Source organism: Camelus bactrianus, chromosome 35, assembly GCF_048773025.1.
Source record: "Camelus bactrianus isolate YW-2024 breed Bactrian camel chromosome 35, ASM4877302v1, whole genome shotgun sequence".
Taxonomy (NCBI): Eukaryota; Metazoa; Chordata; class Mammalia; order Artiodactyla; family Camelidae; genus Camelus; species Camelus bactrianus.
The window spans coordinates 22,720,366-22,742,970 of NC_133573.1; the positions used below are offsets into that span (position 1 = coordinate 22,720,366).

Below are 22,605 nucleotides of genomic sequence, written 5' to 3' on the forward strand. Positions count from 1 at the left end.
AGCATGCTCCCTCCTTCTCGCCTCGTGAGTGCTGTCGAGCTCCAGGACTGAGTGCAGGACCCTACTCTGCCCACCAACACTCAGTCCCTAGGTATTCCCAACTTGTAAGGTTATTCCTAAATTTCTATCTCCAATCCTCACTTCTCCCCTGAATTCTGGACTCAGAAATCTTACAATTTTTTTTTTTTGATATCTCCATTTGAATGTTTTTTAGGAATCTCAAACTTAGCAGGTTGAAAATGGATTTCCCCTCTCAATGCGTCCTTCTCCAGTGTTGTACATTACAGTGAGTAACACCGCCGCTGACACAGTTGAGCAAGCCCACATCCTAAATGTCACCCGACACGTCCTCTTTTTCTCATGTCGCTTATACAATTCATCAAAAAATATTATGAGTAATACCTTCAAAATATATTACCGTTGATGGTAGTGGAACAGGACCAATGTATAACCCACTTAATAAACATAAACGACTGATTCAATATCTAGGTTAAAGAAGAGTAGGAATAAGTAATGATTATATTTTGGGGACAAAGAAAAATAGGAAAGTTAGGGAAGAGATGTGGTGATACTTGTCCAAATGTAGTGCATTTTAGGAAACACTGAGTTGCCAAATCAAAATAAGAAAGAGCTGCAGGATGATGTTTAGGTATAAAAACAATATAGAATGCAGATTGCAGATTTGGGTATACAGAAGATGAAAAACTTCTGAAATATAAAAATAAAAGATGAGTCGCTCGGGTACACAAAATGGCAGAAGGAGCAGTCACTAAAATGAGACAGACTAGGATCCCCTAGGGAGGTCGGTTTAAAAAAAAAATGAAGTATTGTTACTTAATAGAATCCAAGGGGAGACAATATTTCATCAGGAACTGATGATCAGGAGAGCCTAATGCTACAAAAAGCCTAGGAGAATGAAGGTCTGTCACCTGCCCTTAGACCTGTTAAGGTGTTGGGCATGCCTTCAGCGGATCAGTTTTGTAAAGTCTCGAGAGCAGAGTAAGAGCATTAAGAACTCTTCAATGAAGGCATCAATCAAAGACAGTTTTTAATACAAGAAAAGCATAATAACTGAAGGAGGAAACTGGGTGAAATTAAAACTTCACCATTTGCAAGATATGAAGCGCATGAAAGCTGGAGAGAAGGATGTGGGAGGGAGACATCAGCGGCTGGCGAAGAGAGGACTGATGCTGAGAGGAGGTTGCTCAGGAGCCGAAATCTATAGAGTAACGTGACTGACGATGGCTGGCCAGAGTGTGTTTTATTTAGGCTTATAATTCAATTTTCTTTCCTTGACTCAGAATTGACATAAGTAAGCCTTCACTGAACTGAAATGAGAGCCACCATTTTCAGTCTGATGAGTAATCAAAATTGCGCCATCCTCTGAGACCTTTAATCATGTTATAAGATCCCCACACATCATTTTTAGAAGTCACTGTGTCCCCAAACTGGATGCCATTAATTTCTTTATATCACACTTTTTCTTTGTGACTTACTTTCATCACTCTGCAGAGAAAAATATTTGAAATAGATGAGTTACAGCTGCTGGCCAATGAAAGCCTTGGCATCTTAATGATAACAAGTTCAAACTGAACTAAAGTAGCAAGTGAGGACAACATAAGATGTAATAGTGATTACCGTGTAACTGCCAACAGAGCTAACAATTTGTTGTTTAGATTTTTTTTTTCTTCTAGCTCATGTGAATATGATTTGGGCTGCATGCGATTTTCATCTCAATTTAGACAAGTGCCCAGGAAAAACTGTATTTTGGTGATGAATATTTTTGAGATCAACAGATTGAACTGCAAATCAAAATGTAAAATGCACCAAATTACTGGCAAAATTAATTAACCGACCAAAAGACTGCCCTCTCTTTCCTGTCACTTGTGCTGCTTAAGTGGTTACCACTCACTCTGTGGGCCAAGGAAATTTTACCTTAAATTACATACTAGGGGGAAGAGACAAGAACAAGAATGACATGTCCTAAGCGACTGAGCTGCAGTCAACTCTCCGTCACATCAAGTGCCTTGTGAATTACACCACATGGCTGCACCTGGGCGATCAGGCCGCCATGTTCATTGTACTTCCCCCCTTCTTCACCTTGGAGAAAGAAACTGTTTTCATCACATCACCTCCATGTTATGGATTTTCTGTTATGTTGCTATGGAAACCCACTAATTTTTCACGATCACACCTTTACCCATACCTATATGGAATTACAAATGAAAACACAAGGGGAATTACAAATTTATGAAAACATCATCACAAACTCCTACATGCAGACTAAGCATTTGGTACCTCGGTCTCAGTGAGAAAGAACACGATTAGATTTTCTCTGTGTGAATCATTGCTTTGACCAGAAACCCTTCAACACTTTCCCTCGCCACTCCTCACAGTTTCCCACAGCTGGGAATCCTTCCACGGACAGTCCGCATCTGCTAGAACAAACCTCTCCTACTCATTGTCTCCTTATTTTCAGTGACAAGAAAGACACAGAGTTTATTTTCTTGAACCCACTGGCTCAGTTTCCTCCGACAAATTCTGTGGCAGAGAATAAGTTGTTAGACTCACATTTTCAGTGAATTCATTTTCTGAATATGTGATAAGAGAAATGTTCTGTTTTTCTTTTGCATCAATATTACATATTGATTTTGTATTTTAAGGCTCATTACATCACAACTATGCTGTGTTACCTTTACATAAAAGCTACTTTGAGAATGTATCACGAAAGGAAAATGGTAAAACAAATTATAAGACTGCTATCAAATGTAATTAAGAGAATCTCCTTAGCACCATAATCACTCCCTCAGTCAACCCTCACCAGATTTTATCTTCTCAGAACTTTCTGTCAGATTTCTCAAGGGGGAGATGGAACACTGTGAAAACAAAAATACAATTTTCTCATGGCTGAGAGGCCCTCCTCACTCAAATGACTTAGCACTACCTTTTTCTTTTTTGCTGTTCATTTTACATTTTATTGGTAAACAAAGAAGCACTCAACAAAAGCAACAATGAACAACAAACCTTGAAACATTCTTTTGAGGGTTGTGGGAAAGAGACTGGAATGGAAAGTACTTAAAATTATCAATCCTTAATTTTTAAATGAAATTTCAGTGAAGATTATTTAATCATGGTTTATCAAAACAATGGACCACCATGCAGACATAAGCTTTGCAAATTAGTATTTCATGACATGAGAAAATGGTCATAACATAATTAGACCAAAAAGAACAATTTCTAAAACAGTATGTTCTGCGAGACCCCTTCTTATGGCTGAGAGCATACACTACAAAATGGTAACAGTGATAATTCCTCAGTGCCCATATTAATAGTGATTTCCTTCTCTTTTTTGGGCTGTTCAGTATTTTCTAAATATTTTTAAAGTATCAGGAATGCTTTTGGTTGCAGTAAATCTGACTAAGTGGCTTAAACAAACATTGGTTTATTTTATTTTATTTTATTTTACTTTATTTTACTTTATTTTATTTACATTTTTACACATCAAGAACTCTGGAATGGGAAGTTGTTGGCATTGTTTCAGCTGTTTAACGATGATCTTCTTTCAATGCTCCCATCTTTAGCTTTGCCACTTTTTTCCCCTTTAAAAGTTTTTTGCCTCCCAATTCACAAATTGTTACCTAGTAACAAGGAATCATGTCTCATTTCAAGGCGGAAAGTGGGGCCAGAGATGGTGTTCGTAATACCTGTTCCATTTGGTGTCTTTAGTGAAGCCCCGTTCTGAAAGCTTACAGCCACAATGATTTTTCCTTACATCTCATTTGCCAGGACTGGATTACAGGGCCAACCACAGCTGTACAGCATGCCGAGACAGACTGCCGTAACTGGTTTAGAGTCATCATAAGCCAATGACAACATCTTACAGAAATACTGACACCTTGAACAAAATCAGGATTCTATTAGCAGGGAAGAAAGACTAACAGTGTCTCAGGCTAAAAAATGTTCCCCCACCCCCGCCGCCCTGTCCCCAAGTACCTAAATCCTAATCCCTGGAACATCTGAATGTCACCTAATCTGGCCAAAAAAAAAAGTCTTTCAAAGACATGGAAACTACCTAAATGTCCCTCAGCAGACGACTGGATAAAGAAATTGTAGTATATATATACAATGGAATACTACTCAGCCATAGAAAAAGAATAAAATAATGCCATTTGCAGCAAAATGGATGGACCTGGAGATTATCATTCTAAGTGAAGTAAGCCAGAAAGAGAAAGAAAAATACCATATGATATCACTCATGTGTAGAATCTTAAAAGAAAAAAAAAAAAAAAAAAAAGAGGACACTAATGAACTCGTCTACAAAACAGAAACAGATTCACAGACATAGGAAACAATCTTATGGTTATTGGGGGAAAGGAGGTGGGAAAGGATAAATTTGGAAGTTTGAGATTTGCAAATGTTGGCCACTATATATAAAAATAGATGAAAAAACAAATTCTGTATAGTACAGGGAACTATATTCAATATCTTGTAACAACCTTTAATGAAAAAGAATATACAATGAATATGCATATGTATATGCATGACTGGGACACTGTGCTGTACACCAGAAATTGACACATTGTAACTGACTGTACTTCAATTGAAAAAAAAGGTCTTGGCAGATCCTAAGGTGTTAAAAGATCATCCTGGACCATCTGGTTGGGTCCTAATGCAATCACTTGTATCCTTAAAACAAGGAGGCACCAGGAGAGTAGACACATGAGCACAGACACGAGAAAATGATGTGAGGACAGAGCCCAGAGAGATGAGAAGATATTGGCCTGGAAGAGTGGAGTGACGTGGTCACAGACCAAGGAATTCAGACTAGAAGAGGCAAGTGGCACTTTTCCATCTAGAGCCTGCATAGTGAGTGTGGCCTGGCCAACAGTGATTTCAGCCTAGAGGACACGCTCATTTCTGACTTCTGGCCTCCAAAAGTGTGACAGAATACATTTCTGTTGTTTTAAGCCACCTGGTTTGTGGAAATTTGTTACAAAAGTCAAAGGCAAATACAAATGAAAAATTGACATTTTATGTCTGCCACATAGACTAAATATATCTATATCTATATCTATATAAGGAGAGAGAAAAACCAAGCAATATAATACTGCTTTCAAAGTTATGTATTCATTACCTTTAGAAGAATATTATTTTAAAAATAAAATACTTTGCAAAACAAATAATTAATTCTTCTCATATTTCCATTTCAAGGAAACAATGTATTTTCAGCAAGGTGCTGCCCCCCAATTTAAACAAATCTTGGGGTATCCATAACCCATCTCCATTGATTTCTGCTGAAACTGCCTGGGCATTTTCAAAAGTAGATTTACCTAAAAAGATAAATTGCTGATACTCAGCTAGACTCAGATTTCCATTTTTTTTATTCAACCTTAAGTTCTGAAAAAGAAAATTATGAGTAAAAACAAATTTGGAACCTTAAGTTTGGAAAAAAAAATTATGAGTAAAAACAAATAGATTCATGCTAAATCCAAAAGCTATAATTGGGACAAGTTTTTAAGGAAGAAATTAAGGAAATGGAAAAAGAGCACGGCTCTCAAGTTTCCTGCAGAGACAAAGTTAAAACAGTAATAGTATCTTTAATCTGCCATGGAAAACAAGTGAGGGGTGACAGAATATTGGTATTCACTTCAAAGCCAGTTATTAAATTTTTCCTTTTCTCCCTCCAGAACTCAACACGACATGGGCTATTTTCAGACTATGATCTCTCTTTCATCAAAGTCAGCACTCGCTGTGAAGCCCACCTGCTCCACGTAATTACCTTAAACACACTCTCGGAGTCTCCTGGTTCAAATGACCTATTTCTTCGTGAAATAAGATGTCTCTTCACCCTGGCCGTGTGAAATATGCTCTCAACTCTAAATTACTTATTCACAGGAGACAAATGCTCCTGGATCAATTCTGAGCACTGGTCTCTCTAAGTGGGTCCATCAGAACTATTCCCAAAGCACAACAAGAAAGCAATCTGCAGATTACCGGATGGAAATGACTGGGTCGGTCTGAAAGCCAGCCAAATGGAAAACCTGCAGAATTGCGCTCCTAAAAATCTTATTCCGATAAATCTAAGAAGGGAATTAATTTTGCTTTCATTCATGTATGAAACAAATATTCAGATCCTGCCTTTGGGAGAGAGCATGCTGTTTGTCCAATGCTGGTAATGATGGTTTTATCTTCAGCAATGGTTTATATTCATTAATGGTTTTATATTCATCAATAAACACTTTTTTCCCCTGACTTCCTTCCCCAGAACATAAATCTATAAATTTGCATGAACTTTCAAGTTTCAAGATCAAAAATATATATTATCAGTAATCAAATATACAAAAAAAGTACTTAGCCTCACAGATGAGTAATTCTTATAGAATATAAGCTTGGAGTCCTCCTGGCACAAAGATTTCTCCTGCTTGGTTCTTGTCTACATCTGGCACTGTTGGTCCCTCCTTTTGTTTTAAAACCATCTCTCCCTTAAAAATCTGGGTACTGCTCCTCCTTCTCCTTCTGACCCCTGACACCTAGTGACCCTTCATTTGCTCTCTTCTTCTGCCAGGTATTGAAATCCTGGTGACTCTCGGTCCTTTCCTTTCTTTTAATCTCTTCCTCTCCCTTCTTGTCCATTTCTCCTTCCTCTGCTCCCCGCCACCGTCTCCCTCCTTCCGTCCTCTGGCCCTTCTTCCCTCCCTGGATGGTTTCCCCTCCCTCTCCTCGCTTCTCCTGTCTTCCCTTCACCTCTTTTCTCCTTTCTTGTCTTGTTTTGGTTTCTCTTTAATCCCAGTTTCCCCCTATAACTTTATATTGAAAGTCCCTGAAAATAATTCCCCAACAAAAATAGCTCCTAAAGGATAAAGGTTCACCATATGTTAGTATTACTTGAAAAAGCACACTTTTAAAAAATATTAGAAATATTATGAGTATGGCAACCCATTTGTACAATTTCTACTGTTAAGGATTTTTTTTTCATAGACTATCCAATCAGATGTCTAATGAACAGAACTTCAGACATGGTATCCTGAACTCGTAGGTAAAAACACTGCTTTTTTTTTTTTAAAAAGGAAAATAAAGGAATGGAAAGGAACAGCTCAAGATCATACCAACCCTTTTAAAGAAACCCTGTGTCGTTTTAAGTTAGTTGCCCATAAAACCACATCACAGCCTCTTCAACTTCCTATGTAATCGATGCTACTGTATTTTGATGAGGACAGACCTAAAAACCCTCAGTTGTAAGGCTGCCCAAGCCCTTTATCACTTCCCATCACTGAATTTCTTGCATGAATCACTTTGAAGGCACAGTACTTGACAGAAATGCATTCGAGACCCTGGTCTAAGACCAGAGTTATTGGCATTGTCTCTGGCTTGGAAGTACGACTGCACAACCCATCACCCTCCATGTCTTCCCCTCCATCTAATTCATTCATTCTGCTCATCACCGGGGCTGCTTCCTCTTGGATTTATAGCTTCCTCACCTTCTGCTGTCATTTCAGATTTTGTTAATAAACCTAAGGACGATGTCAGTTTTGCCTTTTCCTTCATTTTCTCTGGAAAATAGTTCCTGTTATTTGATTTTGGCAGAAAACATGCTTGAGCTTTAAAAAGTAACCTGGTACCCCAAAGTACATATGGGCATTTCCCCCTATTCATGGTTTAATTCTCCTGCTGTAGATTTTTAAAAAAATGGCATAGGATTGGGATATGAGTCATGATTTACATCCGTGGGCACCGCGCACCCAGCACTTAGGTTGGCTGGCTGACTCAGGGGTAAGCCTCGGCTTCATCTGTAGTGAGCCAAGTTCCTTGACACTCAGATGTGCCCAAGGTGATGCCAGGGCACAAGGCCCATGGCTTACCAGGGTGTGCAGGTCAAGGGAATTGTGAGATTTCCCCCCTTTTCACTCCACTGCAAAAAACTTTTGAAAAAAGAAAAAAACACAAAGACACAATGGATATAGAACCCAATGCTCATTTTCCTCTTTACCACGTCAAGCTGGAGCCCATGTGAAAACAAAGCTGGACTATCACCAAATGCATCAGAGTGCTATTAATCCTGCTTTCCTTCTAGCAGTTCATTGTTACTCTCTCCTGGGCTCTCTTTCACTCTCAATTAACTACCCAGTGTAAGAGTGCTGTCCACGAGCTGTCACCTCTCTCCATTCCCTTTCCAGTCTCCTGTCTTGGCCCAATTTAGGTCCTATAGCTTTCTAACCACTTAAGAAATGGTAACCAGGAATCTGCTTCCCATCCGTCTTTCACAATGGAAACAAAGACACAAGCATAGTAATCTCCACAGAACTGTCAACCACCCCTCTTACTGGTTACCAAATTAAGTTCAACCTTCTAAAGCCAGAGACTTCTACAGAACGTCACTAACCTATCTCCTTGACCTTATCTCTTAACAAACATCTCCGTGCCTCATGTGCAAGTCACTGGCCCGCTCACCACTCTCCACGTGAGCTGTGAACAGTTCACCTGTGCACCTGCTTCCTCTGCCTGCAGCTCCCTCCCCCAGCTTCTCAGCCTCCCCAAATCCTACTCCTGCTTCAAGGCTCAAGTCAAATGCTACTCCCTCCAAAAATCCAATCATGACACATGAAGTAGAAATTAATTTGTCTTCATCTGGGCTTGCAAAGCTTTGGGTAATAAATATCTCTACAATGTATGACATGCATATGAATGTGTGTGTGTGCACACATGCGTCTGGATGTAAATTTAACAGCAGATCTTTGAATTTAACTAATTTTAAATTTTCCATTTTGACTATTTGTGAGTCAATGAACATGACATGCATTATTTATGGTTTTGCAGAAACACTGATTGAATTACCCACTGTGGGGCGGATGCACTGAAATGAGTCTTCTAACGAGGTATAAGCCCAGCTTGTGCCACAGCATTCTAGCAGCTTTATTTGCTAGATAAGGTCAAATACAATTTGGGGGGGGAATGATACACTGTAGTAATATTACTAAATGATGGAATAGATACATTCCTTAGTGAATATAAAAAGTTGATTGTTCTATGTATTTTATATGTATTGCAACATTTAACTCTCACAGCAATTTGTATGGTAGGGGCTACAAGATACCCAATTTACAGATTAAAAAACTAAGGAAGAGAAGGCAAAAAATATTAATTGCAGAGGTAGGGTTTGAACCAAGGCCATAAACTCGAAAGCCTGCACCTTTAACCAACATACCCTGCTACCCAACAGGTGGTAAACAGGGATGGTCTACTACAGGTACACCGCGGCACACCTATACAGGTACACTGTATCTCTACCTCTCCTGGGCACAGAGATCATGCCTTTTGTTTGTTTCATCAACAGTGTCCAGCATTGTTCCTTGCAAATAGCAGACTCTGAAACTAACAATAGGTTCACTAAAATGTTGACTCTCGATACTTCTTTCCAACACAGAAAAAATACCTCATTTGCTCATACGTCTGCTTTCTTCTTAAATGCAAGACTATAAATTCTCATTTGCCTTAGGGTTTTTTCACTAAAACTTAATTTAATACATATTGAAAACATTTAGCTCCATCACTGCAGCTATGAAAAGCAAGCGTTGGCACAGAAAGTGCAGCGTTAGGAGAAATCCTTCATCTCCACTTAGGGACCACTTGTCAGAAACAGAGTTCAAGTAGATTTGAAACACCTCCAGGCTGCCTAGGTCCCCAGTGCTATAAAGTATTCAAATTTTCACTCTTTGACCCATTGCTGTTTAGATAATTTTGATTCTATGAAAAAAAGAAGAAAGCAATAATGATTTATAGAGCCTGCACCATGGGGATTTATATATTCAATTTCTTCGTTCTGTACAGGCTAACATGCACTTCATTAGCATCTGAGTTAAGGCAAAGGAAGGGTGTTGTGACCAAATGCCATGACTCATGTGTCCTTGATTAACACACTGGGAAGGTTCAAGGACATGTCAGAAGTAGTGGGGAATGGGGAACTCACTAATGAAAAGATTCTCATGAAATAAACACAGGATATGGAAACTATGATCCATCAACAGAAATGCTGCTTCCAGATGTAGCCTTGCTTATTTTTTTTTCTTTTTAAAACAAACTGCTAATACAGTGCTCCCAGTTTTAAATTATCAAGTTCATTAGGGTAAGAAATTACACTTTCATTGCAACCGAGTGGCTCTTCATCGGGGAGACTCTGTCTGACTGTCAAAATGTTAAGATCTAAATACTCAAACTGCTTCTATTGGAGGAAGAAAAATCACTTAAGGCTGGAAGGTCCTGATGATTGTGAGACAGCTCAGGGTTTTACATAGACAGCTCAACCAACAAAACATCTTGCCGGACAACATCGATATTTATTGGCTGAAAGCCACTTGGTGTGTAAGGCAAAGGGAAGGAAGGTGATGGATTGTGCTTTACCACATGAAAATGGACAACATGGCCAATTTTTAAAATATTGCTCAGCAAGCCGAACATTTCACCCTAAGTATTCAATGTTAATAAATTATCTTAAATATTCTCTGAGCTACAGGCAGATTCTCAGTATCTTCAAGCTGAACAGAGCACATGAAGACCTCCTCTTCAAGCCAAAACATGTGGGTTGGGAGTGGAATCAGCAAACCTGATAGGCGGTTCCCAGATGCCATGCTGGGGTCCACGCTGGCCGGCGTGGAGGCAAGTTTGACTCTCGCAGGAAAGACTGGGCCACGTATGTTCAAACCAACAACCCAGAATAGACTGATATGTCACAAACTCAAGACCTCCATAATGGCATTTTCTGGACATTTTTGATTTGAATTCTGCCTTTCCAAAATTAGGGACTCACAGAAGCTCTTTGTTAGCTATGAATTTACTCTTTATGCTTGAGAATTTGAAAGAAATGTGTTTTTATACATCCTTTTGCCTTCCATTTAGGATATGAAAGGCTTTTGAATAAAAGACTTTAATCTTAGAAAAGACATTGCTTCTGCCAAGCAGAAGTGGTACAGTATTTGTTCAGCCTGGTGTTTACATTACTTCTCTGAAGTTAAGTGCTCTGTTGTACCCACAGGCTCAATTTTTCAAGGAGCCACTACAGATGTTCACTTTGAGAACAGGTTACATGAATGAGGTGGTTGTGACAGATACTGTCGCACTGGATCACTGAAGAGAGAAAATAAAATTCTTCCCCTCTCTCCCCTTTGGAGATCTCACCCACATGGCATGGGCCTGCAATGTTAACTTGAAGAATGTGAACCCCACAGTTTGCACTTGGCCCAAGCTAAGAGGAGCCTGTCAGCCTATGCGTGGCACCGTGGACATGCTGATATGAAGATACAGAAGGCCCTTGTATCCGAAAGAAATCAGCATAACAAGGAACAGGGCAGGAGATAAACCGTGCTATTGCTTAGAACGTAGATGTGGGGGAAAGTCAATGAAAGACATTAGGCTCAAACTGTCTTTAAATACCGCCAGACAGCAACAAATGTGAAAACAACAAGTACCCGTCCCCAGCAAAAAGCTCTGGAAGAAAGACACCCAGCAGAGGTGACATTGGGCCTTGTAAGAAGAATCCTGTGCTCCGTAGTCTAAATCTTGGCCTGTCAAGCAAACTATTCCCAGAAAGTAATTAGATCTGCTATCTAGGGATGAATAGTGACTTTTTTTTTTCCTTTTACGGTTTATAGGCAGCTGTAGTTGAATTTATGCCTGAAAACCCTAATTGCTTTCTTGATGGTGTAAATAGGAAGATTTTTATATGTTCGTTTTTACGACAGAGTCTCCATTGACCAGATGTTACATAAAAGTGCTGTGTTTCTTAAAATGTGCTTTGTCCCTTTAGCAAGCATCATAAACATAAGGGGCACCTAGGGAATTTCGTTGGAAACCAGATTTCTGGGTCCTGTTGCCAGAAAGTCCAGTTGAGAAGGGGGTGGTAGCGTCTAGAGGTGGTTGGTCCCCATTATCCACATCAGCTTTCCAATGTCTCCCCAAATAAAATAATAATAATTAATTAAAAATACAAATCTTATGTGTACTTTGATTCTGAAACATGAGAAAAAATTTTCCATGAAAATGTAACAGAGTCTATGCAAAAGGAGTGTGCATGCTTTGCAAACTCAGCTTAAAGATGATTTTCCAGGTTCACCCCCTGCCTTGCCCACACCTTCTAACCAGGTCCCTGACCCCTTGTTCTTGCAACACAGAAATCCTAGAGTAGCCGCTGTAAGCAGGTCTGGTGGCAGACCCAGAGAGTCACATTTTTAAGAAGTGCTCCAGGTAATTTTGAGGCAGAATCTGATTCGTTCTAATATTTTATCAGTTCCATCACAGCCACCTGCTACGCATGAAGTGTTGAAAAACCGGTTGCAGTTTAGTCAACGAAAATAAGATTTTTCTAACTGAACTGAATAGCAGCTCCACGCCCCGCCCCACCTCCCCCGCCTCCGGTAGGTAAGAGCCTAGTGCCAGCAGACATGTGCCAACCACAGGAGAAACGCCCCAGGACGGACCGCTGTACAAATGACCCACGGCTTCTAGAAGACAAAGAAATGCATGCTTTTGCCCTTGACCTGACTGGTGTACCATCCACATGTGTTTTGAAAAGGCAAGTCACTTACATATTCTGTATGTACAGAGAGCAGACTGGCTCTTTCTTACACAAGGAACACACTGGAATAAAGAAGCCACTTGGACAGCGTTCGAAAGACACAGACTTCTCACTAGCGAGATTTTAGTAGACACAGAGCTAACACAGTTGCTTACCTGGACCACTGCCTTCACAAGCACCTTCAGTAGCTGGTTCTGAAATCCTTCCTTTCACACATTCTTGACCAAATAGTGGATTGAGGTACTTGGGGACTGTCCCATCAGGCCACTCTTTCCTTCTGTCCAGTAGGGTAGCTACTGAGGCAGCAACAGCCGTCTGCTGTCCCATATCCCCTTCCTCCTGGAGGGGTCTCACAGTCGGAATTCCTCCCATCAGGCCTGCCCTCGTCCCTGGACCCTCCGCCTTCCCGGAGCAGTGGCCTGCCCTTCGGCAGGGAGTCTCGGTTATTCTGAACGATTCTCTGCTTTGGCTTCAGGGAAGCACCGCTGCCTTCCTCGTCCTACATTGGCCTGGGCTGCCCTGAAACCCCGCCGGGCTTCTGTTTCTCAGAGGCTGGCTCTGCTCCTTGTGACTTGGCTAAGGGACAGGTTACTCAGAATCAGGACATTGCCAAGAACTCAAGTATCACCTTGGTCCAGGAAATCTGCACTTCTGGAGCTTAAAGCCCAAAGTCATTAAGCCCTTTGGACGTCTGTGTTAGCTCAGGCCACCATAATGGGACACCGTAGATGGGGAGCTTTAAACCGCAGAAATTTATTTTCTCACCGTTCTGGAGGTTGGAAAGTCCAAGACTGGGTTTGGTTTCTGTTGAAGACTCCTCCTGGTTTGCACATGTGGCCACCTTCTCGCTAAGCCCTCACACGGCCTTTCCTCTGAGTGCACACAGGGTGAGAGGGAGCCATCTTTACAAATCACATGAATGGAAATAGTATCTCATAATTTTAATTTGCATTTCTTATTAGGAGTATGAGTACATATTGTCCCATATATTTAGCAGCCACTTGTGCTTCCTTTTTTTAAATTTTTTTTTTTATTTTAAAATAGGTTTAGATTTAGAGAAAAGTTGCGAACATAGCACAGCCTCTCCTCATACCCCGCTCGGTTTCTCATACTATTAACTCTACATTAGTATGGAATCTTGGTCAAAATTAATGAAATCATATTGATGTATAATCATTACCTGAACTATTCAGTAAACTTATTCAGATTCCCCTAATCTTTACCGAACGTCCTTTTCATGTTCCAGGATCCCACCCAGGACATCACAGCACATCTAGCTGTCCCATCTCCTGAGGCTCCTCTTGGCTGTGACAGTTGTTCAGACTTCCCTTGTTTTTGACATCTTGACAGTTCTGAGGAGCACGTGCTGGGTGCTGTGTAGAAGGTGCTGTTTTCTCTGACTTTTTTCAAGACTTTCTCTTTGCCTTTGTTTTTTTGCAGCTTGAAACTGATACGTATAGTTGTGTTTTTTGCTGTTGTTTTTGTCTTGGTTGATGTTCTCTGAGCTTCCTGGTTTGGCATCTGTCATTAATTTTAGAAAGTTCTTGGCCAGTATTATTTCAAATATTTCTTCTGCTCTGTTCTTCTTTTCCTCTCTGTTGATATTCCAATTATGTCTTGTTACATCTTTTATTACTGTCCCGTAGTGTTGGGGTGTTCTATTTTTGTTTCCATTCCTTTTTCTCTCTGTATTTCAATTTTAGAAGTTACTCAGTCTTTAGTGGGTCTATGTCTTTGGGCTGTGACCTTCACATGTGTTTCTCTAGTGCAATAGTTTTTCCCCTCTGCCACCTACTGAGAACAGTAAACTCTGTTCACAAGAATGCACTGGTGTAAACTTTTGGGAAACACTTGCGTTTTGAAAGCATTTTGGAGGAAACTGATAAGTTAACTAAAGAGATTACCACTTAAAAAAAAGAATAATCAGGAGAAAAAAATTATTCAGAGCTGAGTTCAATGACTAAACTTCACAAATAGTATGGCAAATATTTTGCTATGTATATTTATAACAATTTTTTTAAAATTCAGAGTTTTCATTTTTATCACTTGTACAGTATTTTTTTTTTTTGGCAAAATCTCATTGTTCCAAATTCTTTTACTTTTCTCTATTTTTCTGGAGTAATCTAAAAGTGCTGTGGATTTTCTGTACAAGCTATTAATTAAAAGATGCTTGTTTTTTAAAGGAGCTGTGGAAATTGATAATAAACCAATTAAGGAGGCTTTTTTTCCCCATCTTCATTGCCTTCAGCAGAAACCTCTCATTTGAACAGTAATTCCACTAGATTAAATGAAAATCTCTCTGTAGTCCTCAGGCTAGTCAGATCAACAAGGTAATCAAAATCTACCATAATCTCATTAGAAACAGCCAACAAAATATTTAGACCAATTATTTTTTAATAATATGTCTCAGCTCCAGAGCTGTACCAGAACACATTTTGAGCTGTTTTCACCTTATACCTACTGGTTTTCTGTGATGCATTTTAAAAAATAGGGGAAAATCTTGACAATAAACGTTAGCATTGAAATGACAGGTGCACATAAGGGAACTTGTCTCCAAATTCAAAGGCAAAACATCACATATAAATATAACTAAACAAACAAAAAAATTAACTAAACAAATATTTAATTTTGCATTTGGGGTTGGGTCTTCAATACATTTTCAAGTTGGATTATTAGCAATTAATTGAACCTCAAGTGTCGGAAAGGCAACCTGGATGCCACCGGGGGAGCGTCCATCTCCACCCCCATCATTTTACCCATAACTAACCTTATGCTTTGATAGCTTATCCTAAAAGTTCTTGTTCAGCAAAGGGTAGAGTGAGAAGCAGAAAGATATGTGTGGCCTGCTGATTATAATCCTGCCTGTTACCCAGTTATGACCCATAACGTCACAACTAGAAAAACACTTCAAGATTCTTCTGCCATGTGTTGCAAAATTGCTCAATTTTGTGAGACTTTCAGACTTAACAAGAGTGACAGCATTGGGAGGCCTCTCGAGGAGATTCTGCAGTGCACGCACGTACTGCAGACAGACATACCCATGCTGGTAAAGAGGGTGTCCCAGGTGACCTACACACTCTGACACCTCCCAGTCCTGAATGGATGAGCCAGCCTTTCCAAAGGAGACAATGAAGAGTTAAGTCCCCTAAACACCCCCCGAGCTATGGATCATGTCACCAAAGGAGACAACAGACAAACTACTTTAACAAGCAAGCACAGCTTTACAGAGAACGTATTTTGAAAAGGAATAAAAGAGAAAAATATATATAGTAAAAAGGACAATAATAACTTATGTAGCAGTTTCTATGAAAGAGGTGTCAAGAATACACAGTACTTGGTTAACTCTTGACAAAAGTCCTCATGGACTAGGAACTATCATGCCATTTCACAGGTTGGGAAACTGAGGCAGGAGAGATGGAGTCATTTGCTGAAAATCACAACAGCTGTGACCGGTTTGACTCATGAGCCCCTGCATTCTGATTCAAGAGCCTATTTATCTTCACCTAGATCCCAGGCTGCTTCTCCCAGAACACGAGCTTCAATTGCTGGCTTCGGTAGGAAGAGAACTCTTTTGAACTTATTCCTGAAATGGCCAGAGTCCAAAGTCAACCCTGCCTCCCTTGCTATGTCTCTCCCCTTGCCAGGACTGGACAACGTCAGAGCACCTGCTGCGCTTTGTGACTTCATTAGTTCAAATCACCTAGACTCCTTTTGTTTTCAGTTGTGTGATGCATTTGAGCATCTGTGTAATATTGTTATAGATCTAAATTATTGCTGCAGGGACTAGGAAAGCAAGCAAGCAAAATATCTGCCAATGTTTCAAACAAAGTCTGGGCCCACAAGAGGAAAATGCTGCTTTGCAGAGGCAAATGTTCCCAAGTGAATGTCCAAGCACCAGTGACAGACCGGCTCCTCTGTGGCTGTTATGGCAACTGTTACAGCAACTGAGCCTGAAGAATCTGCTTTTTATACCCAGACTCTCATTTTGACTGATCGACCTTCCCCCATTCCTGTCCCCAGTTATGACTTCCCCACCATGTACCAATGATCCTCTCTTTTTTTTGGTTTTCTAGAATTGTCCTTCTTTCTACCCATATTTCTGCCTCTGGTATTGTTCATGTTGACTCAGATCTGTCTCCTGGGTGGCTCTTCTCTGGGTCTGCTGCTGCTCTCATCTCCAACTACACTTCACTCCCAATCCCAAGGAGCCAGTGCTGATGAGATGTGATCTGCCAACACACAGGAGAAACTGAAGGGCTTGTGAATATGCAATTCACAGAGCCACAGGGAAAGCAAATACAGTAATGTTGGTAAACCTGCTGAGTCTGCTGCTGGACACTGGATAGTTTGGGGAAGAGTAAAGAAGCAAAGAGGAGAGCTAAGATGAACTTTCAGGAGGTAAATTGCAAAGAATCAATCATTCAGATACAGCAAAGCAGACATCACACAAATTATTTTTGTGTCCAGGAATCTTGAGACCTGAGTTTGTTACTTTAAATTAGTGAACCAAATTGCTTTTGTCCAGCATGTATCCCTTCGGGACTTCCCTTCATGCATCAGATCACCAGCTACCCACAGTAAATGATAGTGATGATGATGATAATAGACAAAATAACTTCATTCATTTTTACACTAGATTCAGAAAGTTAATGGATGCAATGCAGTGAGGTTATATACTTGAAAGATGATGGGGTTGGTATTTATAAATCAATCATTATGAGTAATAACTTACTCTCTTCTGCTCTCAAAAAGCTTTTTGTAACTGTTATTAATCAAGTCCCTCTAAAGAGCATGAGTATTACTTGGGACTACAATTAGAATATTACTATTCAAAAGCTAGAATAAAAAAGAAGCTGGAAGATTTGGTAATATACTTTCTGAAAACCCAGTCAAAATAGTATGTGCTATTTTTTTAACCTCTCTTATTGGAGATTTAAAGCGGGAAAAAAAACCCAAATGATTATTGACCAGATAAAGGAAATTAGTCTAAATTTGAATTTAATAAACCATAGCTCAATGAATAACTTTTTTTTCCCCCTTGGGAGGTCTACTAAAGAATTTGGAGGAATGGGGAGAAGGGAGATACAGTTGTTCCTCTGTCTCCAAGACACACCTTCCTCCCCCCATACCAAAATCCATGGATGCTCAAGTCCCTTATATAAAATGATGCAGTATTTGCATATAGACTATGCAATCCTCCCACATACTTTAAATTATCTTCAGATTCTATAATACTTAATACAATGTAAATGATATGTAAATACTTGTAAATACAATGTAAATGCTATGTAAATAGTTGCAAGCACACAGCAAATTCAAGCTTTGCTTCTTGGAACTTTCCAATTTGGGGGGGGGGGTGTTTTTGCTGAATATTTTTGATCTGCAGTAGGTTGAATCCCTGGATACGAAACACATGGATATGGAGGGCTGACTATATATTTTACCTTTGCTTCTTTGACTTTTCTTAGTGCCATGTGTTCATTTTTCAGATATTAAACATTGTTTACCTACATTACCTACACTGAACACACATATGTTATTAGTTATCACGAGCCAACTGAAATAAAATAGATCCAAAATTGACAAATTAACCTTAGACAGTGCTGTGTGTCACTTATATCAATTAAACTGGAAAAAGAAAAAAGAGATTCCTGTGAAGTAGGTTTCTCAATGCAACTGTTTTCATACCCTGAAAAAAAAATCTAAACAGTTTTCTTATTTAATCCCCAACTTGAAATTCATGTTGAAAGAAAAGGAGGACAAATCCTTCATATAATCAAGGTAAGGAATACATTTTCATCATTTTCCTTTTAATTCATGTCATCTTTGATTCCTAATCTCATGTACAACTTGCCTGCAATTCCACACACTGTCTTAATTTTGCCTCAGTATCTGTCTATATACTTAAAATCTGGGGGCCAGAATTATCTGGATAATGTCAACTTGTCTCTTCCGCATTCTATAAGGCATCGTTTACTGCCCCCTCCCATGCCCCACTTTTCTCTCATCTTAGCTGCAGTATCCATGATGGACTCATGAAAAAAATACCATTAACTAGTGATGTTTGCAAGAATTAGAAAATCAAATCCTCAAATGTAAATCTACTTTTTGAAGCTTTTAAAAGATCACCTTAGCAGCCCACAATTAAAAAAGAACCAATTAAAGTATTCATATGGAAAGGAAATAAAACACAAGGTAATTTGCAAACACAACTTAGCGGTACTTTTAACGGGAATATTTGTATGAAATGCATACAGGACAAGTTTTTTAATGCCTGGAATATTTGCATTCTGATGTATTCTTTAAATAGAAAGACAAACGAATGCTTTCAGATTCTGCTGCTAGTGAACCAGAAAATAAGATGGTATTTCCAACTCATCATGTTCATTATTTGTATGGATGATTGAGGCTTTTGAAACTTAAAATGCTTAATAAGTAAAGATTTGTTTTTACAGTTTATAAATAAGTGACTGGATATTTAGTTTTTATTTACATTTTAATTCTTAATTTTACTCACAATGAACTATATATGTATATCTATATATGTATAAATACATATGTATATGTATTCATATATAATATACATATACACACACAAAGATGGGTCACAGTAAATTATGTATGTATCTGTATTTTTAAACCGTTTTTTTGTTTTGAAATGGTATTGGTCCTAGCAATAACACAAGACATTATCTGTAAGTTCACTTTAGTTGAAATTAGCATCCATGTAGAGTGAGAGATTTGAAGGAGATATGGGAACTGGGGAAACAATGAGGTAGGAATGAAGGGGACTATGATTTAAAATATACACTTTAACATTCCGCTTTCTTCTTTTCCTAAATCCAGTGTAGAAACACGTGCAAGAGGAATTTGTAGACACATTCAAAGAGAACTGAGAGTCAGTAGAGTATCTGCTCACTTCAGTTTCATAGACACCAATGTGTTCCTACTTTAAAATCCCAGCCCCTGGTCTATTTCTAACAGCTTGCAGCCAATTTTATTTAACCTGACTTGTAGTTGCTATTTTTCTTCCAAGCCTTTCATGGTTAATAACTCTTTCAGGATTCGTAAGATGATGAGCATTTGTCATGCAGGTCTAGCTGATGGTAACGCCTAGTTAATCAGAAGGGATCCATTGAAAAGATGTGACTCAGAAGTCCCCGTTTAAGTTGGTCTTAGTTTTACTTGTGTCCTAATGGATCCTTGTGGCTGAAAACCCTTGCAACCAGAATGGCAACTCAAATGATGTGTCTTTCACTGGCTTTGGGCACTAAAACCCACGCAGAAGTATTGAAAAACCTGCTGCTTTCTTTACCTTTAACCCCCTCACCTTGCCCTGTCCTCCACTGCCAGATTAGGCCAGATCTGCCTTTTGCTCAAAGAAACCCAGTGCTTGCTGGATATCATCCAAGGGCCTAAAGTTCGAAGTTCACATCACTCTTCCCATCACCCCTTCAATAGACTCTTACTCCAAGTCTTCATTCAAGACAAACAGATATACTTGACAACCCTCCAAATATGCTTAACATTCTCTTGTCTGGAGTGTCCCTTCCCTCTTTACCTCTTCTCAACTGCCTCTCTGCCTACTAGCATCCCACCTTCCTTTAAGGCCAGTGTCAAATGTTAGCTCTTTCACAAACCTGTTCTTAATTCACCCAACAAGAGTGATCTCTTGGAGCAACCTTCTGCTCCTCCAGCACGCACAGTCAGCCTTGTCCTATAGCTTAGTCACATACTCCTTCCTCTTCTTAGATCTGAAGCTCCTGGAGGAACCACAGTTTATTCTTCTCTCCACAAACCAAATTATCATGTACTGTGCCTTTCACAAAGCAGGGGCTCGGCCAGTATGGACTGAACAAGTGAACTGCAGAAGTGTAGACTAGCTATTTATTTAGCTGAAAACTTTTACAGGAGATTCTGGTTTCCTTTTGGAAAAACCTCGGTCAGTGTCTAACTTATCTCAGCTGTGCCTCTCTAAACAGGGTATGGATTTATGTCGGCAAGTGCTGTCCCTGCACATCTTAAGTCAAAGATAAACAAGGTTTCTTTACATTAGTGTTTTCTTCAAAGCAGATAGAGATCATTCAAGACACCAGATTTCTCACTTATTTTGAGGATCTTTTCAAAGAAAAATGGTACTTTGAAGCAGTAAACATGATATAGCCATCTGTTTGGGTTTTTTTCCCACTAACTCAGCTAAGGGAAATCTTACTTTATATTGGCTGAATTGCTGACATGACTTTTAAGGATAAAACGATTTGAGAAACTGCAAATGCCAAGTTGCCCATATTTTCACCACTGTGTGTACAGATTTTGAACAAACGTGATTAATAATTCACTTTTTAAAATTCAGTGGAATACTGGCAATGTAAGTGTCAGAAAACATACCTAATGCTCATATTATAAGATAACCATCTTTATATCATACTTTAAAGATACGACAGGACATGAGGTAATTCGTGGCTTATGGGGGCAGTCTTTTAACTTATCATTCTCCTTTTCATCCAATCTTTCAACACATTAATTGAGTGTCTATTAAATGCCTAGAAATTTCTAGCACCAAAATACATGGTAAGCTCATAAAGACACAGTCTTTGCATGAATTTTACTTATGTATAGTCCTGTTTTTACACAAAATTAAATAGCCTCTGAACGGAAGTCATTGGTTTCCCTTAAAACCAGATCTTCTGCTTAGGGTTTGTAATTTTTGTTAATAGCATCCTTCCTCTCTCTTGGTTTGAAGCCACAAAATCAGCAAGTCCCTCAGTATTTGTCACATAAACTACAGCAATATTCTTCCAATTATATGTACTAACTTCAGTCTTTTTATATGCTAAGGCATTAATACAAATGTCTTGATTCAGCTTCCTAAAGTTTAATACATATCTAGTTAAGGACTAATGACTCAGACTGACTCTTGAGGTACTATATTAAATTGTCCCAGCCTACTTTTCACACCTTAATGTTTTTTGTAAACTTACACCAGCTTCATTGAAACTCAGTCATTCCAAACATACTCCACCAACTTCCTCTTCTGTGTAGTATTTATTCAAGATGTTCTTCCCTGTCACCTTCCTTTCCTTTCCAATACAATCATAGAAATTATAAATTCCTTCAAGAAGTATCTTCAATAATAAAGTCTCTACAAATCTTAAAGGAGTCTAACAGATGTTTGAGCTTCATCATCTCTGGAAACCAGTATTTCATTATTTGTATTTTCTAAGGAATTCCCACAGTCTGCTTCACCGTGTCGAACAGTTCACTAGGCTACAGAACTGTAAGGCAGAGGTAGCTTTATTTACCGTTGCTCAGCTTTTATTTGCTTGTTGGTATTTCTGATTACAAATCTTCTGGATCCTACATATATTCTAAGCTTTATACTAAAATATGGTAAGAGTGGCCACCATGGTTTCCATACCACCTTGAAGACCAATAATAAAACCCAGTGAAGGGAAGGGACTTCACGCCTGGGCTGTCCACAGACTTTTCATCATATCTATGGATTTCTTTTAACTTGTTTCTTTACTTACTCTTCATGCTTTTCTCTCATTCTTCTACTTTTTCTATCACTCCGTGTTAGGCAAAGAGTGATATTCTCTGGCATTTTGCTTATTTCTGCTGGTAGCACTCAAGGATTACATTTTCTGACTCCTGGGATGTACTATTAAAAAATGATAATTGCCTTTCTAGGCTATTGCTAAACTTGAAACTAACCTCCAAAGTTTATGGAGTAAAATAAAATGAAGAGAATTCAAATTGAATTTCAGGGTTTATTTTTAAAACTCTCAAATGAGTTGCCAGTCAACATAGGTGGCATTAAAGGGAGGGAAAAACCCAAATAATTAAAGCTAGTATAATGTTGTTTTGCATGTGAATGTAGATATATATGTATATATATTTATATCTATCAATCAACTATATATATTAAAAGAAAATAAAAATATTTCCATAGCTTCTCAAGCAATTTTTCTTTTTGGCTCTATTCCCATTCACACAGTCTTCCAAATTACCAAAAATGAATTATAACTACCTTTTTTTCT

At 38.9% G+C, this 22,605-nt stretch overlaps 1 protein-coding gene across 2 annotated transcripts in view; it reads right to left on the reverse strand.

Moving 5' to 3' along the window:
* PLXDC2 (plexin domain containing 2) overlaps positions 1-22,605 on the reverse strand; it is a 336,643-nt gene that overhangs the window by 128,826 nt on the left and 185,212 nt on the right. The gene's annotated exons all lie outside the window — the stretch shown is intronic.